Source organism: Leucoraja erinacea, unplaced genomic scaffold (genome assembly GCF_028641065.1).
Source record: "Leucoraja erinacea ecotype New England unplaced genomic scaffold, Leri_hhj_1 Leri_181S, whole genome shotgun sequence".
Lineage (NCBI taxonomy): Eukaryota > Metazoa > Chordata > Chondrichthyes > Rajiformes > Rajidae > Leucoraja > Leucoraja erinaceus.
This window is the reverse complement of record NW_026576082.1, coordinates 164,273-180,674: the sequence shown is the minus strand read 5'-3', so window position 1 is coordinate 180,674 and position 16,402 is coordinate 164,273. Positions and strand designations below refer to the sequence as shown.

General features: G+C 47.1%; 1 pseudogene; it reads left to right on the top strand.

Annotated features, from left to right (window-relative positions):
* The window catches only part of LOC129716182 (alpha-2-macroglobulin-like protein 1), a 131,193-nt pseudogene that overhangs the window by 33,633 nt on the left and 81,158 nt on the right, over nt 1-16,402 (top strand).

The following is a 16,402-nucleotide window of genomic DNA, read 5'->3' as shown; positions in this document are numbered from 1 at the left end:
TTAATTGACAAACAAGAATTATTTGTTAGAATATGGTCTCCATTTATTGACTTTTTAAAAGGGTAAATTGGTCCAGCATGGGAATCTGACTGAAGCTCGCTCAGGATTGGATGAACAGTTATGCTTTATAACCTACGGACCTATCTCCAAAGTTGTATTATTGGTAAATTACTCCATTCTTCTTTATCGTGCCTTTTTTCCCCCCTCACTTTCTATCTATAAAAAAACCCAAATAGAAGCTGAGTTAATATACAACTGATAAAGGAGGACCACTATTATTTTGATAGCTGAACTCCCACCTATTAGCAACGTATGATTGATATACAAGAAATGTTTTTATCATGATATGCACATGCTTCTAATAAAAATATTATTTTAAAAATAAAAATAAATAAATAAATGCGGCCTCACCAACCTGAAATCCCACCTTCTTTACTCTTTACTCTGACAGGCACAGGCAATTGACCACACTGTCTATCTGCAACTCCACCTTCAAAGAACCATGCACATGCACTCCTAGATCCCTCTGCTTTACAAGACTCCCCAGAGCCTGACCATTCACTGTGTAGGTCCTGCCCATGTTAGACTTCCCAAAATGCAAACCTCATATTTCTCTGTATTAAATTCCATCAACCATCCCACAAGCCATCTGGCCAAATGATCAAGATCCTGCTGCAATTTTTCACAACCAACTTCACTATCTGCAAAACTACCCATCTTTGTATCATCTGCAAACTTGTTAATCTTGCCATGAATGTTCTCGTACAAATCATTGATTTAAATTAGCCTCTCTTACAATTTCTTCTCTAGTTTCCCAGTGTCCCTCAAGACACTTCCATAAACTGTCCCAAGTTTCCCAGTCGTCAAGTCTTTCTCCACAAAAAAAATGAGAAATACTCATTGAGGACCTTGCCCATCTTGTGATATGATCACACAGAGATGATCGCTTTGACTTCTAAGGGGCTCTATTCTCTGGTTATCCTCTTTTCCGTGATGTACATAAACTATTTGAGGGCGTACAGTACATTCCCAACAAGGTGATCATCGTCTGAAGAAGCATCTCGACCCGAAACGTCACCCATTCCCTTTTATCCAGAGATGCTGCCTGTCCTGCTGAGTTATTCCAGCATTTTGTGTCTATCCCTTTAGTATAAACTAGCGTCTGCAGTTCCTTCCTACACCTCCCTTTTTTCTTTTTCATCTCATTGAGGACTTTGCCCATTGCTGCGGCTCCACACAGAGATGGCTGCTTTGTTTTCTGAGGGGCCCCATTCTCTCTCTTTCCCTCCAAAGGAGATAAAATCTTTTTGAATTTCCCTTAATATTATCTGCCAGAGTTATGTCCCACCTTTTCTTTACCCTTCTAATTTCCTGAACTATGCTCCTCAGTTCCAGAAAGTCCTCCAAGGATACACGCTCCCAGCTGCCTACACCAGTCCCGTCTCCTTTTTCCTGATGAGAGCCTCAATTCCTCTTGTCATCCAAGCTTCCTTACTCCCACTTGCCTCACTCTTCAATCTAATCGAAACATGCATGTCCTGAACTCTTGTTATACACTTATAAAACAAAGTATTTCACTTTCCCGATGCTCTCTTGCCCGTACACATCCTTCCAATGAACTTCAGCAGGTTTCTGTCGAGTACCATCAAAGCTGGCCTTGCCCCAATTCAGATGTTTAACTCGTGGGCCTGCCCTGTCTTTATCCATGACTAATATCCCTGACTTTGCCATCCTTTCCCCCCTCCTTACTGGAACATGTCAGTCCTCAACTTTAAATGACCCTTCAATGACTCCCACATGTCAGAAGTGGACTTGCCCAATAACAGCTACCTTTCCTGAGACAGCATGAACTGTAGATACCATCTATGAACTATGACCTGTCTTGGTTACACGACGGAATTTGTTTTTTTTGCACCAATAATGGAGTTTTCATCATTTTTTTGTTTATAAGGTCCGATCCAACTGAGTGACCTCCTCTTGCCCTGTATCCCAGGAGGGGGGATTGGGGAAGGCGGACAGAGTTCCCAGGTGGAAGGAGGAACGGGGGGAGAGTTTGGATCGTGGGCTGTTGTAGGGACTGTGGTGGATGAGTGAATGGGTGTCGGGGAGCCGGAGCGGTACAGGAAGTCTGCAGGGAGGGAGGAGTGTGCAGGAACTGGGAGAGCGGTGGGTGGGGGAACGCATTGGGGAGGGGATGCAGCTTCATTGACCTTCTACCTCTGTCTTGCAGTGCTGCCCAAGTTTGAACTGAAGGTTCATCTTCCCGAACAAATCACCATCCTAGACAAAACGATTCCCATCAAAGTGTGTGGCAGGTAAACGGAGACTGCTTTCAATTCTGAGCTGCAATTTAGTCAGCTGAGGTGTGTGAGGGGAACAGTGCAGAATGGAGCCTCATTCTGTGTCTGATCACAGGAATGTGTGATGGGACGTTGCAGAGGGAGCAACTAAGACTTTAGTTCCCTCTCCAGAGAAGTCTGGAGGGAAGATTTTGCGGGCACGGAATAAAGGGGCTGTCCCACTGCGGTGACCTAATCCGCGAGTTCTGATGAGTTTGCCCTCCACTCAAACTTGCAGCATGGTCGATACGAGGTCCTAGGAGGTCTTTGTAACTCTCCTTTATGTTATAACCATATAATATAACCATATAACAATTACAGCACGGAAACAGGCCATCTCGACCCTTCTAGTCCGTGCCGAACACATAATCTCCCCTAGTCCCATATACCTGCGCTCAGACCATAACCCTCCATTCCCTTCCCATCCCATGTTCAAGAATAGTCCCTGCGTACTCGAGGCCTCAGCTAGGTCGCGATGTATTTTTCAACACGTTGAAAAATGCCCGCGAGTAAAAAAAAGGTCGCCATGGAAAAAATCGTTACTTTTTTTACTCATAGGTTTAGTCGAAGTAGGTCATAGTAGGTCGGCATGTTATTCGTAGGTAATCGAGGGTAGTCAAATGTAATTGAAGGTAGTCGAATGTAGTTGTAGATAGTCTTCAACATAGTCGAAGGGAGGTCGAAGGTGGTCTTTACATAATCGAAGGAGGTCTTCAACATGACATTTTTTCAAACTCTCCTAAACTCTTCTAAACTCGCCAATTAGGTCGCCCAAGTGGGACAGCCCCTTTACCGCCGCTCCTATGACTCTCGAAGAGACACAGTCAAATTCCTCACAAATTGAATAAATATTTTTTTTAAAGAAAGCCTCTGAAGTCTGGTGATAATCCGAGCTCCAAATTCTCGCTCCCCCTCGACTTTGTTCCCCCTCCACAACAACTCCTTTGGAAATTCCGCTTCAAATCCTCCATCAGTACTGCTCCTCCTGTCTGTCTGTGTGATGGGACAGGGTAGAGGGAACTTCTCTCCTGTCTGATGCCGGGAGTGTAACAGGGACGGGGTAGAGGCTCCTTGTCAATGACCGGTGCTGTGAATGTTTTGCAGATACACCTATGGTAAACCCATGCGGGGTGATGTTAACGGCACTGTTTGCCTGCAACAAGTTTACTTCCATATTTTTCAAAGTAACTGTCACATCGTGACGGGCAAGGTCAGTACCTGCTATTGGTTTATTATTGTCACGTGTACCATGTTTTGTTTGTGCACTGTCCAGTCAAATCATGCTGAGATGCTGGAAGGCTGGAGGAGAGTGGCAAATTACTGGAGAAGATTCTCAGGGATAAGATATACATGCATTTTGTATAAATTGGGGCTGCTGAGAATTTTCCAGCATCTGCAGTTCTTTCTTAAACATAGACGTTGGTTAGTTTGTTTGCAGGTGACACCAAGGAGTGAAAGTAGAAGAGAGGGAGTGTGGGTGTACTGGGAGGAACTTCAGATGCTGGTTTCAACTGAAGAGAGCCATAAAGCTGGAGTAACGGTGGGTCAGCCAGCATCTCTGGAGGAAAGGAATAAGTATAGTTTCAGGTTGAGTCCCTTCTTCAGACTGAGATTCAGAAGAAATAGTAAAGAGAGATATAGCCGGTGTTTAGGATAAATGAATGGAAGATATGCAAAAAGCAACGATAATGAAAAGGTGTACAGTCAGTGAAACTCAACAGGACGGCAGTGAAACAAGTACGAGGACTAGGGAGGGACGGAGAGAGAGGGGATGCAAGGGTTACATGAAGTTGGAGAAATCAATATTGATACCGCTGGGTTGTAAAGGTGCCCAAGCGAAATATGAAGCGCTGTTCCTCCAATTTATTTACAGACAGTGAAAATCAACTCTGTCACACACACGGGTACAGGGAGGGGGTGGGGGCGGGACAGGAGGATGTGGATGAGGTTCCCAGCCAGATCTTGCCCATGGGTCTCACTCTCCCCTCTCAAACCCTCAGACGGATACAGACGGCTGCTTCTCCAGGGATCTGTCCACGGACACCTTCCGGATCAGGACCAACCGGCGCTCTGGGAACATCCACGCACACTTCGTAGTGACTGAAAAGGGGACGGGTGAGACTGTGCCGAACTCTCCTTCATCCCTGTCTCCATCAGCCCATTCATCCCTCTCCATCCCTCCCTGCGCTCCCTCTCTCTCTCCCTCCTCACCCTCTTTCCCTCCCTCTTTCCCTCTTCCTCTCTCTCCCTCTTCCTCTCCCTCTCCCTCTCTCCCTCCGTCCCTCTCTCCCCCTCCGTGCCCCTCGTCCTCCCTCCGTCCCTCTCTCTGTCCCCCTCTCCCTCCATCCCTCTCTCCCTCCCTACGTCCTTCCCTCTCCCCCTCATGACTGTGTTTGACACCACCCACAGGGATAACGAGGGAAGGTTCGGGCAGCTGCCAGGTATCGTCAGAGGTCACCAAGATCAGTTTTGAGGAGGTGGAAAACTTCTACAAGACCGGGATCCCATACACGGGAAAGGTACGGTGTGATGATATGTGGTACACCCCACAGGACGTGAAACCACACACTCACACTCACACTCACACTCACACTCACACACACTCACACACACACACACACACACACACACACACACTCACACACACACACACAGTGTGATACACATGGTGAGATACACCCCAACATGGGAGGTACAGGGGAAACTCACCGATAGTCATCACTCTGCTTGTAACGTCTCCTCGTCAGAAGCTCCATCAGATTTCTCTCGTCTGATCGACAGGTGAAGGTGAAATATGTCACCGGCCGCCCGTTTGCAAACGCACGGATATATTTGTTCAATTCCCAATATCCGGGGGCACGGCAGGTTGTTACGGATGAGAGAGGAATGGCCACATTCACCTTCGACACCTCCACGTGGGAGCTGCAGCCTGTGCAACTCATGGTGAGTCTGGACCAGGGTCCGTCTGCAAGGGCAGCCACATTCTCTCTCTCTCACTATCACTCCATCTCTCCCTCTCCCACTATCACTCTCTCACCACCACTCCATCCCACCCTCTCTCCCTTCCTCACTATCTCTCTCTCACTATCTCTCGCTCTCTCTCTCTCTAAATATCTCCCACTCTCTCTCTGCATCCCTCTCTCCCTCCCTTTCTTAATCCATTCCTCGCTCTCCCCTCCCTCTCTACCCTCTCCCCTCTCTCGCCCCTCCTTCCTCTCTCCCACTCCCTCTCCTCACACACTCTCTCCCCCACCTTCTCTCCCACTCCCTCCCCCTCTCCCTCTCCCTTCCCCTTCCACTCCCTCTCCCTCCTACCCTCTCTCTCCCCCTCCTCCTCCCTCTCCCACTCTCTCTCACCCTCTCTCCCTCCCAGTCCCCCCACCCCACCCCCTCTCTCCTCTCCCCTCCTCCCCCTCTCTCCCCCCTCCCCCTCCCCTCTCTCGCCCCTCCACCTCTCTCTCCTCTCTCCCCTCTCTCTCCCTCTCTCCCCTCTCTCTCTCCTCTCTCTTTCACCCTCCCTCTCTCGACCCCTCCTTCCCTCTCTCTCCCTCTCGCCCTCTCTCCCCCTCTCTCCCCCCCCCCTCCTATCCCTTCTCTCTCTCCCCTCTCTCACTCCCTCCCTCCTCTCCCTTCTCTCTCTCTCCCTCTCTTTCTCTCTCTCCCCTCCCCCCTCTCTCTCCCTACCCCTGCTCTCTCCCTATAACCCTCTCTCTCCTCACTACCCCCGCTCGCCTCTTTCCCCTCTCCCTCTCTCTCCCCCCTCTCTCCTCCCTACCCTTCTCTCTCCCTCTGGGCTACATTGCCCTGTCCCACTCCTGGGATAGTTCTCTCACCTCTCCAGGCAGTTCTGGGATAATGTCTCCATCTGCTCCTCACAGGCCCATTTACCAGCTGCTCCCTGAGGAATTGCCCACACAGCCAGCGTTCCCAGACACGCTCCCGCCCGCCATTCCGTCAAACCCTTCTACTCCAGATCGGGCAGCTTCATCTCCATCGGCAAGGTCGGCAGCGAGATGCCGTGCGATTCCCAGCTGGACCTGCCCATCACCTATGTGTTCCCGAACCTTCCGCAGGAAGCTCCTCTCCACCTCGACCTCTTCCACCTGGTGAGTTGACCTGTGGATGCCGGATCCACCGGAATGTTCTACCGTCACCTCCCTCAACCCCCCCATCCCACCCACCCTCACCTCCCATCCCACCCTCACCCCCCCCCCATCCCACCCTCACCCCCCCCATCCCACCCTCACCCCCCCCCCCATCCCACCCTCACCCCCCCCCCATCCCCCCCTCACCCCCCCCCCATCCCACCCTCACCCCCCCCATCCCACCCTCACCCCCCCCCCCCCCCCCATCCCACCTCACCCTCCCCCCCATCCCACCCTCCCTCACCCACCCTGTTCCTCCTTCACCCTATCCCTCCACTCCCTCATCTCTCCGCTCCCAGCCCTCCCTCACCCCCATCCCTCCCAACCCGCATGCATGGAGCACTCAGCCCCTCGAACAGCCCATCTAACCGCCCCTATCATCAACGTGGCGACTGCTAACCTCCGCACCAATTCCGGTCCTCAACAACCGGTTTTAAACTGCAGAGGCAGGGGGCGGGAAGTCGTAGAACCACAGAAACATGGAAAATTAGATGCAGGAGGAGGCCATTTGGCCCTTCAAGCCAGCACTGCCATTCATTGTGATCATGACTGATCGTCCCCTATCAATAACCCGTGCCTGCCTTCTCCCCATATCCCTTAACTCCACTAGCCCCTAGATCTCTATCTAACTCTTCTCTTAAATCCATCCAGTGATTTGGCCTCCACTGCCCTCTGGGGCAGGGAATTCCATATATTCACAACTCTCTGGGTGAAAAAAATGTTCTCACCTCAGTCTTAAATGACCTCCCCTTTATTCTAAGACTGTGGCCCCTGGTTCTAGACTCGCCCAACATTGGGAACATTTTTCCTGCATCTAGCTTATCCAGTCCTTTTATAATTTTATATGTTTCTATAAGATATCCCCCTCATCCTTCTAAACTCCAGTGAATACAAGCCTAGTCTTTTCAATCTTTCCTCATATGACAGTCCCGCCATCCCAGGGATCAATCTTGTGAACCTACACTGCACTGCCTCAATCACAAGGATGTCCTTCCTCAAATTAGGAGACCGAAACAGTATGCAATACTCCAGATGTGGTCTCACTGGGGCCTTTTACCTGCAGAACAACTTCTTTACTCCTATACTGAAATCCTCTTGTTATGAAGGCCAACATTCCATTAGCTTTCTTCACTGCCTGCTGTACCTGTAAGCCAACTTTCAGTGATCGGTGTACAAGGACGCCCAGGTCTCGCTGCACCCCCCCTTACTTAACCCCAATGAGATAATAATCTGCCCCTTTGTTTTTGCAGCCAAAGTGGATAATCTCACATTTATCTATATTATACTGCATCTGCCACGCATCTGCCCACTCACTCAAAGTTTCCAGGTCATCCTGCAACCTCCTAACATTCTCTTCACAGTTCACACTGCCACCCAGCTTTGTGTCATCCGCAAACTTGCTAGTGTTGCTCCTAATTCCCTCTTCAAAATCATTAATATATATGGTAAACAGTTGCGGACCCAACACCGAGCCTTGCGGCACTCCACTTGCCACTGCCTGCCATTCTGAAAAGGACCCGTTCACTCCTACTCTTTGCTTCCAGTCTGACAACCAATTTTCTATCCATGTCAACACCCTACCCCCAATACCATGTGCTCTAATTTTAGTCACCAATCTCCCATGTGGGACCTTATCAAAGGCTTTCAGAAAGTCCCGATACACTACATCCACTGGCTCCCCTTCATCCATTTTACTTGTCACGTCCTCAAAATATTCCAGAAGATTAGTCAAGCATGATTTCCCTTTCATAAATCCATGTTGACTTGGACTAATCATTTCACTGCTATCCAAATGCCCCATTATTACCTCTTTAATAATTGACTCCAGCATCTTTCCCACCACCGAAGTCAGGCTAACTGGTCTGTAATTCCCCGTTTTCTCTCTCGCTCCTTTCTTGAAAAGTGGGATAACATTAGCTATCCTCCAATCCACAGGAACTGATCCTGAATCTATTGAACATTGGAAAATGATCACCAATGCGTCCACTATTTCTAGAGCCACCTCCCTGAGGACCCTGGGATGCAGACTATCAGGCCCAGGGGGTTTATCATCCTTCAATCCCATTAGCCTACCCAATACTATTTCTCGCCTAATGAAAATTTCTTTCAGTTCCTCTACCCCCTTAGATCCTCTGTCCCCCAGTACATCTGGGAGATTGTTTGTGTCTTCCTTAGTGAAGACAGATCCGAAGTACCTATTCAACTCTTCTGCCATTTCCTTGTTGCCCATAATAATTTCACCCATGTCTGCCTTCAAGGGACCCACATTTTACTTTGCTACTCTTTTTCCCTTAACATATCTAAAGACGCTTTTACTGTCCTTCTTTATATTCCTGGCCAGCTTCCATCCATACTTCATTTGTACTGTACCTGGATGCACTTAGAAACATAGAAACATAGAAAATAGGTGCAGGAGTAGGCCATTCGGCCCTTCGAGCCTGCACTGCCATTCAATATGATCATAGCTGATCATCCAACTCAGTATCCCGTACCTGCCTTCTCTCCATACCCCGTGATCCCTCTAGCCACAAGGGCCACATCTACCTCCCTCTTAAATATAGCTTCTCACATTTGTAGCAGCCAGAGGCACCAGCAGTGACCTTGACCTCCCAAATTCTGCAAGCATCACACTGAATCAGCTTGCTTGACATCTCCTTCTTTCGTCTCTCCCTCTCCGGTGTTTTTTGAAGCCTCCTCTCCTCAGCCTCCTCTCCGAAGACTCTCGAGCCAAAGACTCTCGAGCCAAAGACTCACACTTTTCTCACAGGGCACTCCCTCACTGCCGCTCCCTAAGAGCTGTCTTGCTAATATTAACTGCTAAATTGTCTAATTTACCAATTTACAAACCAAATTTCTCAGTTTTAAACTGTTTTCCCCCTCTGATTCACTTCTAACTCTCCTCCCACTCAGGCTAGAGCCAATCAGTGTATTCTCCTGCTTCTTTTTGTTGCTGTTGCTTCCAAATCCACGGGAGCTCTGAGACTATTCTGCCCATCGAGTCTACTCCACCATTCAATCATGGCTGATCTATTTTCCCCTCTCAACCCCATACTCCGGCTTTTTCCCGTAACCTTTGGTAGCCTTACTAATATCAAAAACCTGTCAATCGCCCCTAAAATACTCAATTTCAGGCTCCAGTTGTCTGTGGCAGAGAATCACACCAATTCACTGCCCTCTCGCAAAATAAATTCCTCCTCACCTCCATTTTGAAGATACGTCCTTTTATTTTGAAGCAATACGCTCTAGTTCTCGACTCTCCCGCCAGCGGAAACATCCTCTCCACATCCACTATCTAGGCCTTTCACGGTTTGGTAAGTTTCAATGAGATCCCCCCCGCATCCTTCTAAACTCCAGCGAGTACAGGCCAGAGCCATGAAACAGATCTCATATGTTAACCCAATCATCCCAGGGATCATTCTTGTAAACCACCTTCTCTAACCACCGTTCCCTCTCTAACGCCAGCACATCCTTCGGGTAACTGTTACCGACATTCCAAATGCAACCTCACAAGCACCTGATAAAGCCTTAGCGTTACATCCTTGGTTTTATATTATAGTCCCCACTAAATAAATGCTAGCATTGCATTTGCCTGCTGATTCAACCTGCAAATTTACTTTTGGGAATCCTGTACAAGCACTCCCAAGTCCCTTTGCAACTACAATTCTTGAATCCTATTTAGAAAGTAGACTGTCTTTATTCCTTCTACAAAAATGCATGTCCACACTTTGAGACGCTGTATTCCATCTCTGCACTTCTCTGCCCACTCTGCCAACCTGTCCCAAGTTCTTCTGCAGAGTCCCTGCTTCCTGAACACTACCTGCCCCTCCACCTATCTTCGTATCATCCACATCAACCAGGTCATGAACATATAACGTGAAAGGTAGTGGACCCAACACTGAGCCCTGCAGAGCACCACAGGTCACCGGCTGCCAACCCTAGAAAAGGGTTTATTCCCCCTCTTTGACATCTGCCAGTCAGCCAATCTTTTATCCATGCTAGTGCCTTGCCTCTAATACCATGGGCTCCTTGCGGTCCAATGTCCACTCTTGCCTCAATTTCACTCTTTACATATCTAAAAAAGCTTTTATATTATTATAACCTACCTTCATATTTAATCTCCCCTCCCCCCTATTGCTTTTTTAGGTCCCATCTATTGGTTTTTAAAAGCTTCCCAATCCTCTAGCTTTCCGCTAATTGTTGCCATGTTATATAATTCTCTTTTGCTATTATGCGGTCTTTGACTCCCCTTGTCAGCCACAGTAACTTAATTCTCCCCTAAGAAACTCTATTCTTCTTTGAGATGAAAAGATCCTGTGTCTTCCAAATTTCTCCCAGAAATTCCTGCTCCAACATCATTCCTGCAATCTTTCCCTTTTAATCAACTTTAGCCAGCTTTTCCTTAATGCCTCTGTAGTTAATTTACTTAAGAGCAATACCGATATATCTGGTTCCAGCTACTCACTCTCAAACTACAAGTTGAATTCTATCATATTATGATCGCTGCCTCCTTGGGGTTCCTTCATCTTCAACTCCCTAATTAAATCTGGTTTATTACACAACACCAAATCCAGAATTGCCTTTTCCCTAGTGAGCTGGACCATGAGCTGCTCTTAAGAAGCCATCTCTTCGGAATGCTACAAATTCCTTCTCTTGGGGTCCAGTCCCAACCTGATGTTCCCAGCCTAGCTGAACATTGAAATTCCTCGATCACTGTAACATTGCCTTTCTTACATGCCTTTTCAATTTCCTGATGTAATTTGTACCGTATAACCATATAACCATATAACAATTACAGCACGGAAACAGGCCATCTCGGCCCTTCTAGTCCGTGCCGAACACTGACTCTCACCTAGTCCCATCTACCTGTGCTCAGACCATAACTCTCCATTCCTTTCCCGTCCATATACCTATCCAATTTATTAAAAAAAAATAAAAACGAACCTGCCTCCACCACTTCCACTGGAAGCTCATTCCACACAGCTACCACTCTCTGAGTAAAGAAGTTCCCCCTCACGTTAGCCCTTAACTTTTGTCCCTTAATTCTCAAATCATGTTCTCTTGTTTGAATCTTCCCTATTCTCAATGGAAAAAGCGTATCCACGTCAACTCTGTCCATCCCTCTCATAATTTTAAAGACCTCTATCTAGTCCCCCCTTAACCTTCTGCGCTCCAAAGAATAAAGACCAAACGTTCAACCTTTCTCTGTAACACCCTTACACCCTGTCTACCATTTGAGAGCCTGTCTATAACTCCTATGGTCTTTTAGCCCTTTCTTAACTCTACCCACAAGATTTCCTTATCTTCTCATCCTATGTCATTTCTTACTAAGGATTGGATTTCATTCCTCACCAACAGCGCCACCCCATCCCCTATGCCCACCTGCTTGTCTTTTCAATAGGATGTGTATCTGTGGATGATCAGCTCCCAGCTCTGATCCTCTTTCACCCACGACTCTGTGATGCCGACAACTTCATACCTGCCAATTTGTAACTGCGCTATTAGCTCACCCACCTTGTTTCATAGACTGCCTGCATTTAGATATAACACCTTCAGTTCTGTATTCACCACCCCTCTTCTCAAACTGGTCCCCATGTTGCCTAATGGTAGAATCTTATCCCTTTCTAAACTTCCTGTACCATCTTATTCTGGAGACTGTGGTGACCTCTCCTGCTCTCTCCTTCCTTTTACCTTTATCCATACTTATCCAATCTGTCATCCATCTAGCCACTCACTAATTAGTTTAAAGCCCTATCTCCAGCCCTAGTTATGAGGTTCATCAGGACCTGAGTCCCAGAAAGGTTCAGGTGGAGTCCGTCCTGTCAGAACAGCTCCCTCCCTCCCCCAACACTGATGCCAATGTCCCACAAATTCAAACCCACTTCTCCCACACCAATCTTTGAGCCACACGTTTAACTTTCTAATCACATCGATCTTGTGCAAGTTTGCTCGTGGCTCAAGTAGCAATTGAGAGATTATCACCTTTTTGGTTCTGCTTTTTAAATTAGTCCCTAGGTGCTCAAATTATCTCAGCAGAACTTCTTTAACCATATAACAATTACAGCACGAGGAACTGGAAGCAAACCGGAGATAACAACCCTGGAGGTCCTGCTTTTCAGCATTTTTCCGAGCTCTAAAGTCACGCTGCAGAATATTATAACCATATAATAATTGCAGCACGGAAACAGGCCATCTCAGCCCTACAAGTCCACCACTTCCACTGGAAGCTCATTCCACACAGCTCTATGGGTAAAGAAGTCCCCCCTCATGTTACCCCTAAACTTCTGTCCCTTAATTCTGAAGTCATGTCCTCTTGTTTGAATCTTCCCTACTCTCAATGGAAAAAGCTTATCCACGTCAACTCTGTCTATCCCTCTCATCATTTTAAAGACCTCTATCAAGTCCCCCCTTTATTTTCTATCGCTCCAAAGAATAAAGACCTAACTTGTTCAACCTGTAACTTAGTTGCTGAAATGCAGGCAACATTCTAGGAAATCACCTCTGTACTCTCTATTTTGTTGACATCTTTCCTATAATTTGGCGACCAAAATTATACACCATACTCCAGAATTGGCCTCACCAATGCCTTGTACAATTTTAACATTACATCCCAACTTCTATACTCAATGCTCTGATTTATAAAGGCCAGCACACCAAAGGCTTTCTTTACCACCCTATCAACATGAGATTCCACCTTCAGGGAACTATGCAAAGTTATTCCTAGATCCCTCTGTTCAACTGCATTCCTCAATTCGCTACCATTTACCATGTACGTCCTATTATGATTTGTCCAGCCAAGATGTAGCACCTCACACTTATCAGCATTAAACTCCATCTGCCATCTTTCAGCCCACTCTTCCAAATGGCCTAAATCTCTCTGTAGACTTTGAAAATCTACTTCATTATCCACAACACCACCTATCTTAGTATCATCTGCATACTTACTAATCCAATTTACCACACCATCAATGTTGGCCTCAACACAGCCGCTCCCAATAGGCCGTTTCGCTAAACTTCCTTTCTTTTTCTTGGTCAATCTGTCTCTTCCCTAGCCAATCAGAAGCCGGGTTCTTTAGATTTCCCGCCTATTCAATTTAAAAACATCTTTATTTTTGGTTCCACAGAGGAAACCAGAGAAGTACGTCAGAAAGTCAAAGTAGTGATGGGGGGGGGGGGGGTAGAGGTTCTGACCAGAAAGTCTTATGGAGGAACAGGCAGGGTGAGGTGAAGGAGAGGTGACGCTCATGGGCTGAAATGTGTTTATTTCAATGCAAGGAGTCGTGGAGAAAGCAGTTGGATGTAGAGCCTGGATCGGTGCTTGGGACTATGATGTTGTGGCCATTGTGGAAACGTGGTTGTGGGAGGGTCGTGACCAGCAGCTCAATGTTTTGGGGTTTCGATGTTTCAGACGTGATCGAGAGGGAGGAACAAGAGGTGGAGGAGTTGTACTGCTGAGGTGGAATGGGTAGAGCCCATAAAGAAGAAAGGAGCAATTATTGTATTGTATTGTATATCTTTATTGTCATTTCCTGAGTATTCACATACCCAGAGGAAACAAAAAAACATTGCTCAACCAGTGTCCATTCAGTGTGCATTAAAAAATAAATAGAACTAAAAATACATATATCATGAACAAATTAACACTCTACTAAACATCAACAGGCGTTCCGATCGGCAGCGGCACGACAGTGGCTCTGCTGCAGTGTGTCCAGGTTGGTGGTTGGTGCGCGATACTTTGGCAGGGGGCAAAGTCCGTTTATCAGTCTTATAGCCTGCGGGAAGAAGCTGAGGAGCATCCTGCTGGTTTTGCAGCTAATGCTCCTGTACCTCATCCCAGATGGCAGGATGGAGAATATGTGAATTACTCTGGGAATGTATTATAGGCCACCCAACTCTAGTGGGAGATAGAGCATCACACATGTAGACAGATTATGTAAGGAGGCAGTGGGTGACTAACTTCTCCAATATTTACTGGGACTTAATCAGGACAAGAAGATTAGACGGGCAGAATTTGTTAGGTGTATGCAATAAGGTTTCCTTAAACAGTTTCCTTAAATAGTCCGCCTCGAGGAGGGACTATACTGGACCTTGTGTTGGGAAATGAGCCTGGTCAGGTGACTGGTGTTATGGTGGAAGAGCATTTTGGAGATAGTGACCAAACCTCCATAAATTGTTTTGATTCGGAACAGGTCTGGATGTTGGGGGGAAGGTACTTAATTGGGGCAAAACAGATTGCAATGTCATTAGGCAGGAGCTCAGGAGGGAAGATTGGTAGTTATTTAAAGGCCAGCTGATCAAAGTATAGGATCAGCATGTTCCAGTAAGGAAGAGGGATATGGACGGCAAGGTAAAGGAACCATGGATGACCAAGGAGGTTGTAAACTTGATCGGGTAGGAAAAGGAAGTGAATGTCAGGTTTAAGGAGGTGGCATCGGATGGGGCTTATGAGGAATATAAGGCTTGTAGGAAAGAACTCAAGTGAGCGATTAGAAGAGCCATGTCATTGATGAGCCAGATTAAGGAAAATACCAAGGCTTTTTTAACTATGTTCAAACAGTAGGGTGACCTGGGAGAAGGTAGGACCCATCAAGTATAAAGGAGGAAATCCATAGAGTTGGGGGATGTAGGTGAGGTATTAAATGAGTATCTATATTCACTGAGGAGAAGGCCTTGGAGTACAGCACAATCAGTGTGGAGAATACAAATATGCTTGGGCTTGAGATTGAGGAGGTGGTGCGGAGGCTCTTGAAGAACATTAAGGCGGATAAGTCCCCCGAGGGAGGCAAGAGAAGAGGCTGTGGGGGCCTTGATGAGGATCTTTGTTTCTTCTCTAGCCCCAGGTGAGGTCCCAGAGGTATTGAGAGTGGTCAATGTTGTTCCTTTGTTTAAGAAGTAGAGAGAATCCAGGGAACTATAGGCCTCACATCAGTGGTAGGGAAACTATTGGAGAGAATTATTCGAGATAGTATTTACTCCCTTTTGGAAGAGAATGGGCTAAGTATGCGGATAGCCACCACAAACTTTGTATGTAGCAGGTCATGAAAACTTCTCATGAACTGATTTTTGAGGGGTGACAAAGGAGATAGATGAAGGATATATGCACAAGAACGCAATAGGGCAGTAGATCTCCACCAATTACCTGGACAGGCCCAACCCGTAGGATGGATTTGAGTGGCTTTCCTTGAAGGGTCCATTTCATGTTTGGGTTGCAGTAAACATCGATGTACGAAATTCATCCAGTCCTCTAAGTTAGTATGGTTGACCCAAGCTCGTCTTGAAATTCACAGTGCGAGGGCCCGGATATCATCCAATTCCAACGCAGATATTCCGCTCTCCACCAATTTCCAAGTATGTTCCTCCCACTTCAGCGGTTCAGGGCCACCGGGGGGGCAGGGTGCAAGGCCCAATCAAGTGCAGTTGGCATAGGTTCTTCAAGCTGGCATCACTAAGGCCCTAAATTGAGTGCATTTTCATTCAGCTGCAGGGTGCAGGCCACCACGTTCAGGTTGGTAGGCTGGCAGTTGAAAATGGACTCTTCCTTTTAAAATTCCATTTTCAAGCAAGGGGGCAGGGCCACCAAATTCAAATCCATTGTTCATACCATTTCATTGCAGGGGGCCAAAACCACCAAAACCAAACCAACCCCAGTTCACAGTTCAGTACACATTCAAGTCAGTTGGGTGCCAGGGCGACAGAATTTCAAGTGCCGTTCCCAACCACTTCAAGCCTTTAAGTGCAAGGCCAACCAAATTCCCAAGTCTAACCAGTACACAATCCACCACTTCTAGCGGATAATGAAAGGCCATGGCGATGAGAGTTTCGAATGAGTGTTAGAAAGTGCAGATTTCATGGACTCACTAGTTAGGGAAGGGGGTGTGAGTTTGGCCACCGGAATTCAAGTGGCAGTTTCCAGGACCATTT